General features: G+C 38.0%; 1 long non-coding RNA gene across 1 annotated transcript; it reads right to left on the bottom strand.

Moving 5' to 3' along the window:
- Positions 1 to 557: 557 nt before the first annotated feature.
- LOC136240512 (uncharacterized) lies at positions 558 to 17139 on the bottom strand. The gene is made up of 7 exons (XR_010693851.1): positions 16609 to 17139; positions 9306 to 9419; positions 9194 to 9250; positions 9071 to 9132; positions 8878 to 8954; positions 1445 to 1565; positions 558 to 1078 (listed from the first exon to the last, which is right to left on the bottom strand). It is a non-coding gene; the product is annotated as an uncharacterized lncRNA (long non-coding RNA).
- Positions 17140 to 17171: the final 32 nt, after the last annotated feature.

The raw sequence follows: 17171 nt of genomic DNA, 5'->3' as shown, positions 1-17171 counted from the left end.
ACAGCCCTGTAATCTCGTCTGGATTCCAATCGTGGTCTGCCTCCATTTTTAAGCCTATCCCTTGCCCACCCCACCACCCCCCACCCCTTTGTGACTCGTGATACTACTTCACTCGTCCAACTGCTCAGATTTTCTATCTTATTTGGTGGGAAACTCTGCAAGCAGCTACAAGTACTGGAAGTGGTTTGAAAGGTAATAGATTGATGCATCTTTTGTGTAAATTTCATACGCGTGCTTGCTATCCTTGGAAAGTTATGCTGACTTGAATTCTTCATACCCGTTCATCTCGAAATTTCTATTGTGCGATTTGGATCCTTTTTCCAAAATCCAGTCACATATCATGATGAATTCTTGTATAACCTAAGTTTTCTATGATTATGTATGACTAGCAAACATTTAGACAATCATATAATTTTACAAGGTATTGTGTTTATTATTTGGGTTTGTGCAGTTGCACCCCCTAGCTGTGTTGCATCAGCCTTGCGGCTGTCTTACACGGTAATTAAATCCAAATCCAAATAACCACTGTATAGCTATAAGCATAAATTTGAGAGGCAAATTTGTTGCGAAAACATGTAAACAAGCAATTGCAATTTTCAAGATGGTTTTTTTATTCACAAACTAACAGAAACAATCAATGGCAACATTTGCAACCTACAATTACATTTTCACAAAGCTGTAATCACTCACAAAAATTTCAACTCTCAAAAGTTGCTGCCTATACAGTTATCACATTTTACCTCAATACATACACACACACACACATATATATGGAGCTTCGCATGTATGCATGGGTATAAAGGCATGCCCTAGCTTTATAGGCATAGCTCATATTGCATTTAAAGTTTTTATCCGTCAACAGGTATATAGGCCTAACGATAATATGTGTAGCAATTGTAATCACATCTCAACTGTACATGTGTACACTACTTATGCCTAAAAACTAATTATAGCTGCTAAAGTTAGGTGGTATTGCTAGAATTATACAGGGCTAAATGGCTATACATGTGATCATATTGAGTCAGATTCTTCATTCTGCAAAGGAATCTCATCATCAAAGTGATCATCTGGAACAATTCTGGCAATGAATACATAATCCAAAATTATTTCTCATCAAGTTTAGGGAACATAGTATTGAAAAGCAAATGTTGGATTAGTATACTCAGCGTTATTGCTTATTGCTTGGGAAACAGTGATCAAAGGCCAACTTATGTCTGAATATCTATATGGCAAAATAACAACTTTTGGAACAATACATAAATTATAAATTAAGGGAAGAAGGCTTTCCCATACAGCATGGTATATTCAAGAGTTCATAATATTAGTGTAATATTATGAACTCTTGGTATATTTTATATATAATTTAGAACTCAGACAAAAATGTAAGGTTTTGAATAATCAAAATGTTGAATGAAGTATACAAATAATCATATAATTGACTTACCAATACTTTGGTCTCCTATGACATCTGATCACCATGACAACCAATGTAGTCACCACAACTAACCCAATCACTATCAGCAGTATTGTGGTGATGACTGTCCCAGTGGAGTCTTTGTTATTACCTATAAAATTTCCCTACTATAAAGTTTATATAGTGTGAATAAAGGAACAAAGGATCCTAAGTTCCCAGGTTTAAAATGTTCAATTTCCCAATTGTTTGCATATTCTATAGCATTTAAAATCAGCAAAGTATTTTTGGCACCAACTGTATAATACAACCTTGGGACATTCAGGATGTCATAAGTTTGCTCTATTAGAGTAGTTGGGCAAGGTAGTTAATTTGGAGCTAGGCTGTTGTGAAATACCTGTGTCTATTACTAAGCAGGTATTTCAAGTTTGCCAATGGTACAATGCACAAAATTTCACATTGTATATGGTCAACTTCCTGTTTTACTATGCCTACAGTGAAACAATCTACTGTAGTTACTATTGCTCCACATGCATGTATGAAGGATTCATGCAGAAAATAAATTCCAAATGTCTTACATATAGCTAGGGCTAAAACGAATATACCGAATATTCGAATTCGTATTCGATTCGACTTCGTTCGAAGGAATTATTGAATTCGAAACATCGAAATTACAGTAAAGATGGCGGACACTAGTAATGAGGAATCTTTGTCAGTCTCTACAACATCAGACACTGGACTAGAGATGTACCAATAATCGGATTGGTGATCGCGAGGGTGATCAGATCGCGATCGGTTGCTGATTTGCCTTCCATATTCAGTAATAATGGGCCATATCAAAACATATGTATGGGATTTGTCAAATCAAGCATTTTCAGGTAGTCAACATTAAAAGTTTTCAAAACACTGGATTAAACCCTTAAAAATTAAGAATTATGCATTAAATGAATCTAATATCTGTTTAATATCTTTTTTGAAACCTCAACTTGGTAAAACAGGCTGATCATAAAATCTCATTATTCCTTGTCATTTGTTGTCCAATGCAAAATACATGTATTTTACACTACATACAAAAACACTAATTTACAACCTTTAACTCACAAAATCTCTACAGGACACCATACAATAAAAGAAAGCCCTTGAATTTCTCTATCCAATTCCGACCGTACAAATGGGAAAATGTCGCCATAGCGACAGTTATTTACTGTTGATGATGACATAATACGTGCTCCATACATTAGCCTATTGGAAAATTTAATCATCTCGGCGGGAAAATCCCAATTTACAAGTTGTTATCCTCCAATTCGCTAAATTTGGTATCATTCTACGCAGCGAAGGATGCTTAATAAGACTCCGACCGTACAAATTGTTAAACAGGTTAGTTTACAAAGATATGTTTAAAAAACATGTTTTTACGGGCATTCTCGAACACGTAAATTTCGCGGTACAAGGCTCCTTTTTAGCTCCCCTTACTTACTACACAAAGACCTTACACATGAATCGAATCGCCTTTCATCAAGGAGTCCGATAAACCAAACTTTGTGTCTGTCATCCAGAGTACGCGAAAGTTATGGCGCTTTGTTTAAAAGACGGTGTTATTTTATATGAAACGGGCGTAACCCATTCGGAAATCCGGAATATCTTACACAAGCTTTGATATGCACAAACGCTCTATGAATCTATTAGTTTGCATGGCCAGCTATCAAAAGCCTTTTTGCTCGCTACAAACAAACAGAAAGCCTCTCTACACTAGAGTAAAGTATCAATTATCGGACAATATGATGTTCGGACAGCTGCCATTCACTTCCTGGGAATCCTGCAGCTTTGGTTATTGTACCAAAAGGTAGGCTACAATAAGCAATAATTATCCTCCAATAATCAGCTTTGCATGATTAAAAGTTTAAGAGTTACAGCCAATAGTATGCTTAGTCCGATAAAATCTATGCTCGGATATAACTATCAGTTGTCGGACTTTGATTTTTACTACCAGTAAACAATGTCCAATTTATTTCAAATTTGTATGCAAATATACCTGTACCCATTAGCTATTAATGGCCAAAAAATGGTTTCGTTATCTTTAGCATAGAGGGAGTACGAGCCTTCCGATTTTTAGCGGTATTGTCGGACGCCCTCCGCTTTAATTTAGCCATGCCCACCAACAGAGTTTGGATGCTTTTGCAACAAATGCACCAGTGCTAAACCACAGAAGAAGGTAAATAAATATCTTTCAAGAGTAGAGGTGTGTTTTAAAGTTGATATTCAGGATATTTCTATTTGAACGCAGTATTTTTGGCTCCTAAATGAAGGAGATGCACGCTAGGTGGAAAAATGAAATTACGAGGCACAACTTTCTTACCAACCACATTTGTTAGTCTTGGTGCCGCAATCGCGAATACCACCTAGAAATGAAAAGATGTTCCATTTTCTACCTTCTATGGATGCACAAAGCAACATTTTCGTCCTTTTTGTTTCACCCATACAAGGTAGAGAAAGAAAAGCTTTTCAATTTCCGTGACAGTATTTGTGATAGGACACCAAGACTAGCATATGTAGGTGGTCAGAAGGTGGTTTTGCATAACTTCATTTTTCCACCTTGCGCGCATCTCCTTCATTTAGGAGTCAAAAATACTGCGTTCCAATGGAAATATCCTGAGTATCAACTTTAAAGCACACCTCTACTCTTGAGAGATATTTATTTACCTTCTTCTGTGGTTTAGCTCTGGTGCATTTGTTGCAAAAGCATCCAAACTTTGTTGGTGGGCATGGCTAAATTAAAACGGAGGGCGTCCGACAATATCACTAAAAATTGGGAGGCCCGTACTCCCTCTATGCTAAAGATAACGAAACCATTTTTTGGCCATTAATAGCTAATGAGTACAGGTATATTTGCATACAAATTTGAAATAAATTGGACATTGTTTACTGGTAATAAAAATCAAAGTCCGACAACTGATAGTTTTATCCGAGCATAGATTTTATCGGACTAAGCATACTATTGGCTGTAACTCTTAAGCTTTTAATCACACAAAGCTGATTGTTGGAGGATAATTTTTGCTTATTGTAGCCTACCTTTTGGTACAATAACCTAAGCTGCAGGATTTCCAGGAAGTGGGTGGCAGCTGTCCGAACATCATATTGTCCGATAATTGATACTTTACTCTATTATATAAAACGCTAAGTTACGAGAAGCCATACGGCTGCGCGTGTGAGTACTGCTATTAGTGTTAAAGTATTCTTACCCAGAACAGTAGCTGTTAGCTGCACTACAGGAAAACTAAAGTGATCACCTGTGTATTACAGCCATCTTGGTAAGGCCCCTATTTGGTGATTATTAGTTTCTCATCCACCGCCCGCATCCCTCCTTCTTAAGCTACCGCATGGTAAGCCATTATTTACTCTGCGCATGCTCAGAAGAACACGTGATACCAAACTGTTATAATTTTTGTTGATGAACGCTACAATGCGCTATATATCACCAGAACTGTTGTTTTCCTTAGCAAATTGCTGCAGTGCCAGTTGCAATCGTGCTCTATCGACTTCATCAAAGCAGGTTTTCAGTTGACTGTCGAAAAACAGTTGGCGATCACAAAAAGTAGAATCAGCTGGTGAAAGAAATGTTTGTAGTAAGAAAGAAAGACAATTTGGACAAGGTCTGTACATCAGTGTGTTAATATTATAAAATAATGGCATAATGGTAATACCCTCCTGCCCGCATCATAATAATTAGAAAGGCTGGATGAGAAACTAATAATCACCGAATAGGGGCCTAACTAATCAAAATACGGAGTAATCCGGACAAGGGAGCATGTATCATAGTAAAATATTTGTGATGCCTAATTTGTAATAGAGGCCACACCACCATAAGTAGTTGTGCAATATAGTAAAGTTACATCACTTCTCTTATCTCAATGCTACAAATCATTAGAAAATACATCATGTAGTAGCTACACCTGTAGTTCTATTTGATTTACGAATATACAATAATTTAATCAGTATTTAATCAGTATCAGCTCTTTTAGGTACAAATTAATCAGATATCAATACAGCTGAAAAATCTTTATCGGTACACCTCTAGTAGCTACATCATCAGACACTTTTACTTCATTTCAAAAGCTGCCTATATACTGTATCAAATTTTAATGATGTTTTACAATTGAATACAAATAATAAGAAATAACACATATACACTGTATAAGAGTATAACACTATATATAGAATATTCTATTATTCATTCTTGACTAAAAATATTTGTTCTCTTTCATTTAGAATATTCATTTTAGCCCTACTTATATACATGGTGACTGATCTCAATAGGGTGAATTGTAGTAAGTATGCTGACATTCATACTGTTTGGGTGCACGTGCTCTTATATTTGCTGCAGACTTTACGATTTTCATAATCAAAACACTGCATGCTTTTTTTCAACTTTAACATAAATCGTGAACATTTAACAAAAAGTTTGGTACATTTTCAAGTTCACTTATCAAGACACATGACAATGTGTCGTGAGGTCAACAAAGCTGACATGCCACACTGTGTGTGGATCTTGACAGGAATAAAGAAAACATGATTTTCAACTGATGGCCCTTTCTCCAAACCACACCATTTTTGTGTTTTAGCTGTCCACCAGGTAGGACAGGCCACATACTAAGTTTGCTATAAATATACATGGTATAATGTTTATTTATCCAAAAAAAGATAGAACTTTTGTCATGGCTACAGGGTAAATCATGCATGGTGAAAGTTGGTATGCATGTAGGCTGATCATCATAGCAGTGCCTTGAAAAGAATGGAATTGCAGCTACAGAGTTAAAGTATAATTCAAAAAGTGTAAAATCAAAGGGTCAAGATACTCTCTAATAGAGTAGTCATCACAGGGTAAAAACAAGTGAACAAATAATTGTACTAGGGAAAATTAGGGATCTCCACACCTAACACCCAGATACAACTGCTATCTTGGCTGTTCACTTCATATTTCTAGCTTATTAAATTTTATAATTTCATAAATCTACCAATGGAAATTCTAGAACATTCTATGTGTGTTCTATTAGAAGTCCTCAAAAAAATGTACGGTCTATTAGAAAATAACAAATAAAATACAATACATTTATAATTCTGTCTTCAATAATCATCATTGTGTCTGTATAGAAAAGAAATGTGGGGAAAATGAAACCCAAAGTGGTTTTTGGGGCCTTATAAAGTACAAAAAGAAGTGAAATCAAGACACACGGTAGTGTGTCATGCGGCCAAGAAAGCCGGCGACCACACCATGAGTATATTTACAGGAAGAAAGGAAACAGCTTTTTCATGTGTGCATACCTCCATGGCCCCTTCTTCAAAGCGCACCATTTTTGCATTATAGCTGTCCCCCAAGTAGGGTACGCCACACAGAAAATTTGATTAAATTCGCAACAGCCATTTGCAAGATATGGGCATTCAAAATTTCAATTTAATTTCTTTGTTTTTTTCTTCTTATGCCGTACAGAGGCTACAGGCCGGGGGATTCGATTTCTTTTTGCACACTTAGCAAAAACTGCTATAAAATGCAAATGTATAAATCGATTGCCACGATCTTTGGCTCAAATGTAACGGTGGATTCACATACTAAGTTTGTTGTGAATCTGAGTAATATTCAAGGAGTTATGAGCATTTATTCATGCAAAAAAGATCAAACTTCTGTCACGGCTACAGGGTAAATCAAGTATAGAAATAACTTGAAAATTGGTGTATAGATAGGCTGGTCATCGTAGCAATGTCTTTTGATAGTTTGAATAGCAATAGAGTTACAGCAACAAAGTTATAAAGCAAAAACTAACCATGTGTAAATTGCCGGATCGAGATACTCTAATAGAACAGTCACTGCTGGGTAAAAAAGGTGTGCAAAAAATGTCAAAAAAAAACTTACCAGAGTTCGAACCAAGGACCTCCATACCTAACACCTGCATCCTTAACCACTGAACCACTGCTACCTTCAGTGGTGGATCCAGGATGGGGCATTTGGGGCAAATGCCCCCCCCCCCTTCAAGAAATTGCATACAAGATCGAGATACTCTAATAGAGCAGTCAATCACTCTAATAAAACAGTCACAATGTTCATGAAGTAGTGTAGCTTACCTATGAAGCTACAAATAGGATTTTATTTTGCATAACAGATGTGATATAGTTGGTAAGGATAACTAGCTATTATTGCTGTGACCTTTTTTTTTTTTTTTTGGTCTTCAACTGGTTTTCAGCAAGTTTTTTTGGTCTTCAACTGTTTTTCAGAAAGGTGCCCCCCCCTCTTTCGAAACTCTGGATCCGCCCCTGACCTTGGCTGATAACCTCACCTAATTTTTGCTTTATAAATGAAATTTCCAGTTGAAATCTGCTCATAATCAAACGTTTGTAATTTCATAGATCTACCAATAGAAGTACTAGATTGTTCTAGAACATTCTATGTATGTTCTATTAGAAATCCTCAAAAAAATGTGCACTCTATTAGAGTATTACAATAATATTATCAAATATTGAATTAAATCATGCAATGAAATACATTTATGAGTCTGTCTTCAATAATCATCATTGTATCTACATAGAAAAGAAGAAATGTGAGTGAAAACAAACCTCAAAGTCAGCCATAGGCTGGTTTTGGGGCCTTATAAAGTACAAATAGGAGTGAAATCCACACAAAAACAGCCAAGCTGTGAAAAAATGGTGCGACCTTAAAAAGCCTGGGTGAAAAAAGTTGTGAAATCAAAGGTGGCGGCCAAGAAATGGCTGCAATGATGTTAATGCTAAAAATTTTTAATAATGGCTGTTTGCATTGTTATAATTTATTAGCATTAACATCACTGCAGCCATTTCTTGGCCGCCACCTTTGATTTCACAACTTTCTTCACCCAGGCTTCTGAAGGCCACACCCTTTTTACAGCTTGGCTGTTTTTTGTGGAGATTATCTGTCAGAGTTAAAACTAGTCAGATTATTCGGGTCACGCCCACTTATTGGTCATTGGCACATAATAAGCAAGCTTGTCAATTCAGTAAGCAAAAAAGCTTACTAGTCCTGGTGTTTGGCATATAGCTATGCAATGATACCCCTTGCTTTTACTGACAACCTCACTATGATGCGGCTAACAATGTGAACAAAATTCCCTAGGCACACACCTTTGTTTTCAGTAGTGCTCACCTTATTATCAATTCCTGTGCACTATACATAAAGCACACATCATGTACACACACACACACACACACACACACACACACACACACACACACACACACACACACACACACACACACACACACACACACACACACACACACACACACACACACACACACACACACACACACACACACACACACTGTTAAAACTGATGTGCTATGGTAGCACCTAAAAGTGCTAAATCTTGACTGCTTCAGTCAAAAAATAGCACCTAGAGATGCATTTTTAACAGTGCACACACACATACTACACACACACTAACTCTTATGAGATCCAGATAGGTGGCAGTGTTGAGAATTGGAAATTTCACATAAATCTCTCATGCCTGATATCCCAAGTCTAAGACAACATAAAAATAATATACAGTCTAACTATAATCCTCCTAATTTGACTTGATTTATGGTAAAAGTACACGCATAGATACAAACACTTGGCATCACCAAATCATATATTACTTTGTAGATAATAAATCAAGAAAACATGCAAAGCAACAATCAGATGTGAGTTTCTTCATTTCCTGTTATATAACAAAAAGTTACACTCTAATTGTGTGCAATCACATCTATGCACATGAGTACCTGTTTACATTCTTCACTACACTGATGATCAGATAAAATGAGGTCACAAGCAGAAGGCTACATTTAAAACCAGATGTATATAAAGAATAATGTAGCTATAGCTATCACTTGCCATATTATTCTGTAGAATATTTTCTAGCTCATGATAGCAGAAATTTCCATCAGAGCTTTTGTCACACATCAGATCAAAAAATTCTTCTATGTTAAAACCCAATGGTGAAAACGCCTATAGGTAGTATTAAGTATTACACACACACGCACACACACACACACACAGAGGTACGCTTCTTGACCTCTGGTTGTTCTAATGGTTAAAGGTGCATCATGCTTTCTTGCACAGAATGAGATTCTTCAGCAAAAGCCCCAACTAAGACCTCTCTGTTTTCTCAAAGATGCATCTCAAGCTTACCATTAGGGCTATAGTGAATGTTCCATGACTGTTTAATTTTTCACACTGGCATGAGGAAACCACACACCTTTGAGAACATTGGAAACTTTACGCTCGCATGGGAACACACACATAACTAGAAACAGAAAATTTCACCTATGTGTAGTGCTGAAAACAATTTCAAGAAAACACTGTCTGGTATGTGGATGTCTGCCTTTCTATAAAATTCACGCAAAACATTTTCTCCATTATACACATGACATGCAGCATCCTGGTTTAAACTGTTAGTACAATTTCTGCTTATGTGTATATTTTATATGGAAGCTTTCCCCCAAACTGACAGCTTTCCACTCTGTAATTTTGTTGCCTGCTGATCTTTAGCTAACATGATTTCCGTATATAGCTGCATCTTAATTAACTTCATGTAAAAAATTGCTGAAGGATATGTATACAAGCAAGAGTTCACAATATAGAGAGGGAGGGCTCTCTACATTATGAACTCTTGATATAAGATACGTAAATGGCATAGAACCTATACCATATAATAGCCAGTTCTTTAGAACAAATCCACAGCTAGTTTTTGTTGCTCTAAAATGTCTGCATATACCTGTCTCCTACTCCAACCCAGGGGCGGATCTAGGATTTATAAAAGGGGGGGGGGGGGGGCTAACTCAAGGTACTAATCTCTTGGGTAGAGGTGTGCAAAGCACACTTCCCAGCATGCAAAGCATGCTGGAACTAGGGGGGTCTGGAGGCATGCCCCCCCCCCCCCCAGGAAAATTTTGAAAAATAGATGCTAAAACACTGCAATTTGGAGACATTTCCACATAAAATTCATAATATTTTCTGCCTGTAGGTATTTTATCTAATCCAAAACAGCCAAGCTGTAAAAAGTGTGCGGCCCTCAAAAAGGCTATGGTGAAAAAAGATGTGAAATCCAAGGTGGCGGCCAAGAAATGGCTGTGATGGTAGGTTAATGGTAAAAATTTTAATAACGTCAATTCAGGTGAATTTTGGTGCCGCTTGGTCAATTGGCACAAAATTCACCTGAATTGTCGTTATCGCTTGGTCAATTGGCACAAAATTCACCTGAATTGTCGTTATTAAAATTTTTACCATTAACCTACCATCACAGCCATTTCTTGGCCGCCACCTTGGATTTCACATCTTTTTTCACCATAGCCTTTTTGAGGGCCGCACACTTTTTTTACAGCTTGGCTGTTTTGGATTAGATTTCACTTCTTTTTGTATTTGTATACCCCAACCCCAAAGCCGGCCTATGGCCGGCTTTGGGACTTTTTTAACCTATCTTCTTTTTTTTTACCACAGGAAGAAGAAAAGATGAAGCAGATGTACCTTAAATATTTCTGATTTTATCAGTAAATGTACAAATTATATATATAATACATATATTTATTACAGAACTTTCCATGGTGGTTTCGATTCTTTGTAACTGAACACTCTTCAAGGTAACTTCTTCTAGCTGATCTCTCTACAGGGTGATTTGTTTGTAGCTGAACTATCAACAAGGTAACTTCTTCTAGCTGTTCTCTCTACAGGGTGATTTGTTTGTAGCTGAATTGTGTACAGGTGATTTCTTTGCTGCTGCGCTCTTTACAGAATGGTTTCTTTGTAGCTGAACTCTCTACAAGGTAACTTCTTCTAACTGATCTCTCTACAGGGAGATTTGTTTGTAGCTGAACTCTCTACAGGTGATTTGTTTGCAGCTGAACTATCTAGATGATGGTTTCTTTGTACCTGAACTCTCTACAAGGTAATTTCTTCTAGCTGAACTCTCTACACGGTGGTTTCTTTGTAGCTGAACTCTCTACAAGATAACTTCTTCTAACTGATCTTTCTACAGGGCAATTTCAGGGGCGGATCCAGGAGCTGGCTAGGGGAGGGGCACAAACAGGGTAAGTTGTAGGTGGTTGCATGTATGGGGAGAGCCATATTCTCTATAGTTCAGTGCTGCTTTTTTGAAGCAGCAAATAATCACCTCTTAGTGGTGTCTCACTGTTAATTTTTGCCATTTTGGCTTTTTCAGATGGTTGTGAAGTCTTAAACTGTTTAAAAGGCTCTGAATGTCTTAAATAACAGCAACACGATAATTATTTTTAGAGGCGCTTAGTACACACGAAGGTGCTGAGTGACTATTTTACAGTTAGTTTGACTTCAGTTTGCTTTGGTTTCAGGTGAATTTGTAATAAATGCTAGTAAAATGTGCATATTTTCATGAGTTTTAAACTGATCTTGGTTGGCCTGACAAAATTTACTAGCTATTTTAATCAGAAGCATGGCTGGCTCCTCCACAAGGTGGAGAGGGGGGGCATTTGCCCCAAATGCCCCATCCTGGATCCGCCATTGAATTTGTTTGTGGCAGAATTTTCTACAGGGTGATTTCTTTGCAGCTGAACTCTCTACATGGTGGTTTCTTTGTAGCTGAACTCTCTACAAGGTAATTTCTTCTAGCTGACCTCTCTACAGGGTGATTTGTTTGTAGCTGAATTCTGTACAGGTGATTTGTTTGCAGCTGAGCTCTTTACAGAATGGTTTCTTTGTAGCTGAACTCTCTACAAGGTAACTTCTTTTAACTGAACTCTCTACAGGGAGATTTGTTTGCAGCTGAACTCTCTTCATGGTGGTTTCTTTGTAGCTGAACTCTGTACAGGTGATTTGTTTGCAGCTGTGCTCTTTACAGAATGGTTTCTTTGTAGTTGAACTCTCTACAAGGTAACTTCTTCTAACTGAACTCTCTACAGGGAGATTTGTTTGCAGCTGAACTCTCTTCATGATGGTTTCTTTGTAGCTGAACTATCTACAAGGTAACTTCTTCTAGCTGAACTCCCTACATGGTGGTTTCTTTGTAGCTGAACTCTGTACAGGTGATTTGTTTGCAGCTGAGCTCTTTACAGAATGGTTTCTTTGTAGCTGAACTCTCTACAAGGTAACTTCTTCTAGCTGATGTCTCTACAGGGTCACTAGTTTGTAGCTGAATTCTCTACATGGTGGTTTCTTTGTAACTGAACTCTCTACAAGGTAACTTCTTCTAGCTGATCTTTCTACAGGGTGATTTGTTTATAGCGGAATTCTGTACAAGTGATTTGTTTGCAGCTGTGCTCTTTACAGAATGGTTTCTTTGTAGCTGAACTCTCTACAAGGTAACTTCTTCTAGCTGATCTTTCTACAAGGTGATTTGTTTGTGGCTGAACTCTCTACAAGGAAACTTCTTCTAGCTGATCTCTCTGCAGGGAAATTGGTTTGTAGCTGAACTTTCTACACGTGATTTGTTTGCAGCTGAACTCTCCACATGATGGTTTCTTTGTAGCTGAACTCTCTACAAGGTAGCTTCTTCTAGCTGATCTCTCTACAGGGTAATTTGTTTGTAGCTGAACTATCTACAAGATAACTTCTTATAGCTGATCTTTCTACAGGGTTGTTTGTTTGTAGCGGAATTCTGTACAGGTGATTTGTTTGCAGCTGAGCTCTTTACAGAATGGTTTCTTTGTAGCTGAACTCTCTACAAAGTAACTTCTTCTAGCTGATGTCTCTACAAGGTCACTAGTTTGTAGCTGAACTCTCTACATGGTGGTTTCTTTGTAATTGAACTCTCTACAAGGTAACTTCTTCTAACTGATGTCTCTACTAGGTCACTAGTTTGTAACTGAACTCTCTACAAGGTAACTTCTTCTAGCTGATCTTTCTACAGGGTGATTTGTTAGTGGCTGAACTCTCTACAAGGAAACTTCTTCTAGCTGATCTCTCTACAGGGAGATTGGTTTGTAGCTGAACTTTCTACAGGTGATTTGTTTGCAGCTGAACTCTCCACATGATGGTTTCTTTGTAGCTGAACTCTCTACAAGGTAACTTCTTCTAGCTGATCTCTCTACAGGGTGATTTGTTGTAGCTGAACTATCTACAAGATAACTTCTTATAGCTGATCTTTCTACAGGGTGATTTGTTTGTAGCTGAATTCTGTAAAGGTGATTTGTTTGCAGCTGAGCTCTTTACAGAATGGTTTCTTTGCAGCTGAACTCTTTACAAGGTAACTTCTTCTAGCTGATGTCTCTACAGGGTCACTAGTTTGTAAATGAATTCTCTACATGGTGGTTTCCTTGTAACTGAACTCTCTACAAGGTAACTTCTTCTAGCTGATCTTTCTACAGGGTGATTTGTTTGTAGCGGAATTCTGTACAGGTGATTTGTTTGCAGTTGAGCTCTTTACAGAATGGTTTCTTTGTAGCTGAACTCTTTACAAGGTAATTTCTTCTAGCTGATGTCTCTACAGGGTCACTAGTTTGTAAATGAATTCTCTACATGGTGGTTTCTTTATAACTGAACTCTCTACAAGGCAACTTCTTCTAGCTGATCTTTCTACAGGGTGATTTGTTTGTAGCTGAATTCTGTACAGGTGATTTGTTTGCAACTGAGCTCTTTACAGAATGGTTTCTTTGTAGCTGAACTCTCTACAAGGTAGCTTCTTCTAGCTGATGTCTCCACAAGGTCACTAGTTTGTAGCTGAACTCTCTACATCGTGGTTTCTTTGTAACTGAACTCTCTACAAGGTGACTTCTTCTAGCTGATCTTTCTACAGGGTGATTTGTTTGTAGCTGAACTCTCTACAAGGAAACTTCTCCTAGCTGATCTCTCTACAGGGAGATTTGTTTGTAGCTGAACTCTCTACAGGTGATTTGTTTGCAGCTGAATTCTCTACATGATGGTTTCTTTGTAGCTGAACTCTCTACAAGGTAACTTCTTCTAGCTCATCTCTCTACAGGGTGATTTGTTTGTAGCTGAACTCTCTATATGGTGGTTTCTTTGTAGCTGAACTCTACAAGGTGATTTTTTCTAGCTGAACTATCTCTTTCTATATTGCATGAATTCCCTACAAGGTAACTTCTTCTAGCTGATCTCTCTACAAGGTGAATTGTTTGTGGCTGATCTCTCTACAGGGTGACTTGTTTGTTGCAGATCTCTATACAGGTTACTTGTTTCTAGCTGATCTCTTGAATTCTCTTTAGGGTGACTGCTCTATTAGGATGACTGCTCTATTAGGATGACTGCTCTATTAGAGTATCTCGATCTCGCACTTGCTACACCAAGTTGGATTTCGTGTTATAACTCCGTGGCTTTAAGTCTGATTCTTCTACACCATTGAAAATCCTTTCTAAGATGATAACTCCATCTGTACAGCGATTTTCAAAGCATTACCCCAAGCGGTTTGTCTGGTAGGCGTGGCAAGCAGTCGTTTTTTTATTAGCTAATCTCGATTGCGTAATTGTTACATCCTGTTGGTTTTTTCGTTGTATCTTCCTGGTTTTTAGCTCGATTTCTTTCAAACCACAAAAGGTTTGAGGTTCAATAGTTAACCTATTTACCCACCGATTTTCAGCTTCTTCCCATACGCGGTTTACCCTGTAGGCGTGACAACATATTGGTGTTATTTTTCGTGAATAATCGCTCATAACTCTTTGCCGGCTTATCGTATTCCAGCCAATGTTGGTACAGAGATGCACCTTTATACCCCCCTTCTGTGTGCCAAATTTCAAGGCGATCGGATATGGAGTTCGCGTTTTATAGCAGTTTTTTGTAAGTGTGCGAAAAGAGGAAGAAAAATAAGAAGAGAAAAACGAAGAAACTAAGCCAATTTTTGAAGTCGCATATCTCGGGAACGCTTGAAGCGATTTCGCTCTAATTTGGAATGTGGAGTGCTGAAGGTGGAGGGAGTGTCCACAGCAAAAATCGTCTTGTTTCATCAAGGCAGCACAGAGCTATGGAGGTGCGAAAATTGCGTTTTCTTTCTTCCTGTCAATATACTCACGGGTGTTACGCGCCGGCTTCTGGGGCCACACGACACACTACCGTGTGTCTTGATATACTGCCTTTAGATTATAGGTATGGCTCTCTGAAGCATTTTGCTAATGGAAAGTTTTGGTAGGTATAGACAACCAAGTACATGATGCACCCTCTCACAATTGCACAACACTGAATAGGTGCATGTTAGAATCATAATGTTGAAAGTGGAAAATTTTGAAATTTGAGCAATACAAGATTAAATCTGAGAGCATGCATTTTCAATGGAAATTGTGTACCTGAATTAAGTATTGCCATACATATTAACTACACAAGTTGATGAATGAAGCCCTTTAAACAGACCAATTCACTTCATTGTATGCATAGGTGCAGGCAGATTTGGAAAAATTCCATAACAGAACCAACTACATGTTTCCAGTGAATGTTCTATTAGAGTAGTTAGCTGACTGCTCTATTAGAGTATCTCGATCTTGTACACCTCCAATGCTGATCCGGGTCCTTGTTGCATAAACTTTAACATAAATCCACTGATAATACCTTGGAAAGATGTTTATAAGGTGGTTTTATGAGTATTTGTATTACTAGTGATCATATAATTATGCTAAGACAAAATTTCATTATAATACTCAGCATATTGATCAAGTAAAGCCTAAATATGAAGGGGGGCTTCAGCCCCCCAAAGCCCCCCCCCCCCCCCCCCCCCCCCCTGGATCCGCCCCTGCAACCCCCTTGTATTCATCAGCCTACCACCTCTTCCCACCTATATCCTGCACTCATACTGATTCTGTTGATCAATAGCTTTATCTCAAAAACATGGATGCACGCATGGGAAAAGTTACAAATTACTTGGGAATAACAGGCCTTTAATTGAAGCGAGTATATGCTTCCAGGTTGGTTTAAAAACCTTTCCTTAATAAAAGTGACACAGACCCCAGTTTAGGCCCAGAATTTGGTAGATTTGTGCACTTTCCATAATTTTATTTCCAAAATGAAATAAAGATTTCTTCCATGAACATATGCATGCATGGAACATAATTAGTGTAATCATTGCACTACATGGAACTTGTATAATCTTTGTGCTAGCAACTACACATGGATGCTGCAACAAAAATTTTAAATAGATGCGAAAGCAGAAGCCAGATATGTGAAATGATAAACACTGGAGGAGGTGTTTACATACATGTACAGGGAAGAAAATAGCTGCTGATCTCACCTGGGAGCTGCTTAAGGTAAATCAGTGAGTGGTATAGCTACGTTGCTGACTGCGGGTTTTGGGGGACAGAGAATTATTTCCCACCTTCACAACTTCAGGACAAGCTTTCACAACTTTATCAATCCCACTTTGACATTCCTCACTAGCACATATCGTGCCAACTGCACCCATCATTGAACTAACTGCAGAAGGTGACTGCTCCGAAGAGTTGTTATCCAATTCACTTGACAAGTTGACATCAGTTCCAGAGTGCTCTTTGCAAACTTTCCAACACAATTCGTCTCTTCATCTGTTAAGTCAGGTATAGTAGCACATCCTTGCAACAATTGCTAGCCGCGTTGCTGGCTTTGGAGTCTCTGCTCTTTCCCGAGCCCCTTCCAATCCCTCACAGCGAAAACACCGCTTTGTAGTATTATCAGGATAAATCCTAGAGTATTAAGAGGTGATAGCCCCATTGCTTAGTGTTACAGTACTGTGTACACCGTATGGCGTATCTCGCGATCTTTACAAATACTCGAGGACAAAACTGCTTTTGGGTTTCCCCTTGACGACTTCCGACACGT

This window comes from Dysidea avara, chromosome 12 (genome assembly GCF_963678975.1).
Source record: "Dysidea avara chromosome 12, odDysAvar1.4, whole genome shotgun sequence".
In the NCBI taxonomy this organism is placed as follows: domain Eukaryota; kingdom Metazoa; phylum Porifera; class Demospongiae; order Dictyoceratida; family Dysideidae; genus Dysidea; species Dysidea avara.
This window is presented reverse-complemented; position numbering and strand designations above follow the sequence as displayed.